This window comes from Pteropus alecto, unplaced genomic scaffold (genome assembly GCF_000325575.1).
Source record: "Pteropus alecto unplaced genomic scaffold, ASM32557v1 scaffold81, whole genome shotgun sequence".
Lineage (NCBI taxonomy): Eukaryota > Metazoa > Chordata > Mammalia > Chiroptera > Pteropodidae > Pteropus > Pteropus alecto.
The window spans coordinates 14,246,428-14,251,495 of NW_006433378.1; positions in this window are offsets into that span (position 1 = coordinate 14,246,428).

The window sequence follows — 5,068 nt, forward strand, 5'->3', positions numbered from 1 at the left end:
GCGGCGAAAGGCGAGAAGGCAAAACCCTGACCGCTATCAGAGAAGGAATCATCAAAACCGAGGACCCCGAGAGAGTCTGCGAGGACTGCAGACTCGGCTTGGAAACCACGTCTGATGGGCTGGTCCATGGCAGCAAGGAGGTAATCCTGGCCCAGCCGACCAGCGCCTTTGGGCCGCACCAGCAAGACCTCAGAATCCCTTTGACTCTGGGTCTTATTTTCTGGAAAATTTAAATCTATAGTTCTTATTTAAAACAAAATATGACTTATTATTTTTTAAAACATCACTGAATAGATATAATTATTCTTAATGGCTATAAGATTCACCACACCCCATCAAAAGTTGATTTATTCATATTTATGTGTACTCAAAAGGAAAAATAAATAAGTAAACATCCAATATATGGCATTACTCTCAGGGAAGTAAAGAATAGAAGAGATGTACATAAGAATAATTTAGGGAAATGAGGTAAGATTTCAATGGCCTATGTATTTGATACAGCTCTCATTGCTAAATTTATAATTTTTATACTCATTGAAGAATAAAAGAATTTGAAATGAAAATAGGCTTGTGCATCTGTGTAACTAATGCCTGATTATTTAAGCGTAAATCCTGTCTCCACAATCATCCTTACTTTGAATATTTGCCTTTACCAAAATTCACATAAAATTAAGGGACTTGGCAAGCACTTAAAAGCTTTTTATTTTAATATTTTAAATATGGTTACTTTTCAAGTCTGGATATTTTTACATCCATACTTTCCAGTTTTTTTAATGAGAATGAGGAGAATAAAGTAAAATATACAATAAAGAACAGCTACTTAGAGTTTTCTTAATATACAAGAGTGTAAAAAGATACCCAAATATAATACACATATTGTCATTCCTCACTCGTTTGATGAAAAATCAGAAAAGGTGACCCTCTGAGGAAAGACGGGCTATTGGGGGTTTTAGATTACCAAACACCCCCTTACTGGGTCCTTTCTTCCATAAAAAAACTTGTGTAAACAACAAAATATTCCTAAGTAGGACAAGAGCTCAGCAATCTTCATGAAGTACATTCAAAGACCAGTTCTGCTTTTTACTAGCTTTGAGACTTAGTCTCTGCACCTCTGAAACTTGATAAAGGATCACATATTTTCAGAATTGCAGTAAAATTCAGATAGCAAACATGTATAAGAATGATATAAGTTCTAAATGAATGACTGAATATAACATGGTGCATATACATTATTATTCAGTAAATGCAATTATTAGAGGAACATACGTGTGTTGTAAAATAAAATTCAGAGAAAAATATGTTTTATTAAGTATAATAAAATGCAATTAAAAATAGATGAAATACACGAGACTTCCTTTCCATTTTAATAATATTGGAATGTAGACTATTCTAATTGTGATTGCAAAGTTTAAAGAACCGAGTTTTAAAGTATACGTGTTATTTTTCATTAAGAAAAAAATTATTTCTCAATTAAGTGAGTAATTAGGTTCATTTAGGAAAACAAAAACAAATGATATACCTAAAATCTTGTAGAGATAAACTTTTCAAAAGACATATTTTTAAAAGTTGTATAAGAGAGTGCTATAATTTGTTTGATTTGATTTGATATCTCTCCCTCATAGCACTAAAATAATAGAACTGCCAAAGTTCCTTAATAATTCACTCCTCCACCTCAACATACTTTTTGTCCTTATAATGCAGTGATTAAGACTTAAAAATTATGACAAAATGTGAGTATTTGCTATTTAAATTCATATTGAAAAATGAGAAAAATAATAGATAGAAAAACAGTATATAATCATAAAACTTTACAACAAAAACATGATTATCCCTGTATTTAAACTATTTCATCACATTAATTGTATAACAAAATAACATTAGGTTAAAGTGTAAAATAGATAGAATTTAGACACTGTGAGGGATTAGTTTTTTATTCTCTAAAAAATGTCTTGTATAAAATGTGTGTGCACGTGTGCGCTCGCATCTGTGTACAGATAAAATCTGAAGTGTAAGCAGGAAGCACTAGTAAGGGAAGAATTTCCCCTAGGGCAAGTGCCAATATTAGTCAATGAATTTTAAACTACCAGCAAACAAAAAAGATCATTTTCCTGGATTGAGTAGAACAAGGAAAGGGCCAAGATGGTTCTTGATCTAACTTTTTTTTCTTGGCTCTGGTAAAAAGGAAAACAAATGTTCCCTGAAATAAACATCATTTATTTATGCTCCCAGAGTTTTCATAGACTAAGATAAATAAAACATGAGCTAGGAAACAAACATAAAATCAAAAAAAGCCAGTAAGCAGCAGAACTAAAACTGAAACTCAGGTGGACTGGCTTCAGAATATGCTCTTAACCAGAAATCGGCCAAATGTCTTAGTCAGCTGAGGCTGCTGTAATAAAATGCTGTAGACTGGGTAACTTAAATGACAGAAACTTATTTCTCATAGTTCTGGAGGCTGGGAAGTCCAAAGTTAGGATACCAGAATGATCTACTTCTGTGAGTCTTCTTCCCAGCTTTCAAATAATTTGCCTTCTTGTCATATACTCACATGACAGAGAGAGAAAGAATCTCATGACACCCTTATGTCCTAATTTTACTCTAAAGCCCTTGCCTCTAAATACCATCACATTGGGGATTAAGTCTTCAGGATATGATTGCAAGGGAAGGATACAAACATTCAGCCCATAGCATCAGAATTTTTTCACATAATCAAGTATTAACTATTTTTGTCTTTGCAGGCCACACACTGTCACACAACTACACAACATTGCTGGTGTAGCATAAGAGCAGTCATAGGTAATATTTAACCAAATGGTGGTGTCTGTTTTTCAATAAAATTTTATTTACAAACCCAGGCAATAAGCCAATTTGGCCTCTCTGCAATAGTTACTGACCTTTGGTTTTACTTGTTTTAATGATATATTAAATAAAGATAGAACAAAGAGTATCATCTAATTTAAGAATTAATTGGAAAGAAAATAGATCTCAGGTTAGATTAAGCAAAGGAAAAATAAAGATACAGGTATGCAACACAATAGAAAGTGAAAGCAATGAGATGAAATGAAGTTTAAAATAGTATTAATACACAACCCACTTTCTCCAAGCCTGCTTGCCAGTAAGTTTAAGCGAAGAGCAGAACTTTTACCTTAAATGGGCAACAGTATGAAATAGTGATAGCACCACATCACACTTCTTTCACCTTAGTATAGGTGGCACCTAATGGGAGTGTTTCACAAGATATTTAAAGTGTCCAGGATATAATTGAAAATAACTCATCAAGTATTAGAAAATCAAAACTTGATTTTTAAAAAAAAATAGTCGACAGCCACCAACACAAAAAAAAAATGAAAAAAAAATCTCATGGAAGAAATATAATATAAAAGGAATAACTAAATGGAAATGTTAGAATGGAAAAAATAAAATAACTAAAATTAAAAAGTCATACCTTTGGTAAAATGATACTTTTTAGATACAACTAAAAGCATAATTGATGAAAGAAAGAAATGTTAAACTGGACTTCATAAATATTAAAAATTTAAAATTTCTGCTCTGAGAAAGACTATGTCAAGAGAATAAGATTTTAAGACACGGATTGGGTAAAAAAACTTGTAAAAGACATCTGATAAAGCCCTGTTATCCAAAATATATAAAAAACTCTTAAAATTCATCACTAAAAAATAAACAACACAATTTTAAAATGGACCAAAGATCTTAAGGCACACCTCAACAAGGGAGATACACAGATTTAAAGTAAGCACATGAAAAGATGCTCCATATCACATGTCATCAGGGAAATGTGAATTAAAACAACAATGAGATATCACTACATACCTATTGGAATGCTCAAAATCTGGACCACTGACAACACCAAATGCTGGGAAAGATGTGGAGCAACAGGAAATCTCACTCATGGCTGATGGAAACACAAAATGGTACAGTCACTTTAGAAGACAGTTTGTTGGTTTCTTATATAACTAAGATTACTCTTGTCATACAAGACAGCAATTGCACTCTTTGGTATTTACATAAAAGTCAAAAACTTATGTCCATATGAAAAATTACATATGGATGTTTATAGCAGATTTATTAATAATTGTCAGCATTTGGAAGCAACCAAGTTGTTTTTCAGTAGATAAAAATAAATACAGTTTAGTTTATAAACATCCAGACAATGAATATAAATAATGAACATAAATAAACATGCAGACAATAAAATATTATTCAATGTTAAAAAGAAATTATCTATGAAAAATGTAGAAAGATCTTTAACGCATATTAAAAAGTGAAAAAAAGTCAATCTGAAAATATTACATATTGTATGATTCTAACTATGTGACACTCTGGAAAAGGCAAAATGTGGAGACAGTAAAATAATCAGTAGTTACCAGGCAGTGGGTATAGAGGTCATAGGATAAATAGGTAGAACATTGAGGATTTTTTAGGACTTTGAAATTTTTCTGTAGGATACTACAATGGCAGTGAATACCTATCAGTGTACATTTGTCCAAATTCATAGAATGTAGAACACCAAGAATAAATCCAAAGGTAAACTATGGGCTTTGGGTAATTATAATGTGTCAGTGTAAGTTCATCAATTGTAATAAATTTACCATTCTGGTGAGGGATATTGATAATGGAAAAGGCTATGAATATGTGGGGAAAAAGAATTTGTGGGAAATCTGTGTACCTTCCCCTCAATTTTGCTATAAACCTAAAACTGCTCTAAAAATTAAAATCTGAAATTTAAAAAGCTGAATAAAAGGTCTCAAGAGTAGAATGAATACAACAAAAGAATCAATAAACTTGAACAAAGAACAGTAGAAATTAATCAATCTGAACAACAAGAGAAATGACTGAAGAGAAATGACAAGAGTCACAGAGACTTAAAGACAATAACAAATATTTACGTTCATATCAGAATTCCAAAAGAGAGAAAAATGAGTGGATGTCTGAAAAAGTATTCAAAGAAGTAATGGCAAAAATGTTCCAAATTGACAAAAGAGATAAATCTACCTATTCAAGAAGCTCTGTACCTCGAACAGGATAAAACTAAAAGATATATATATAT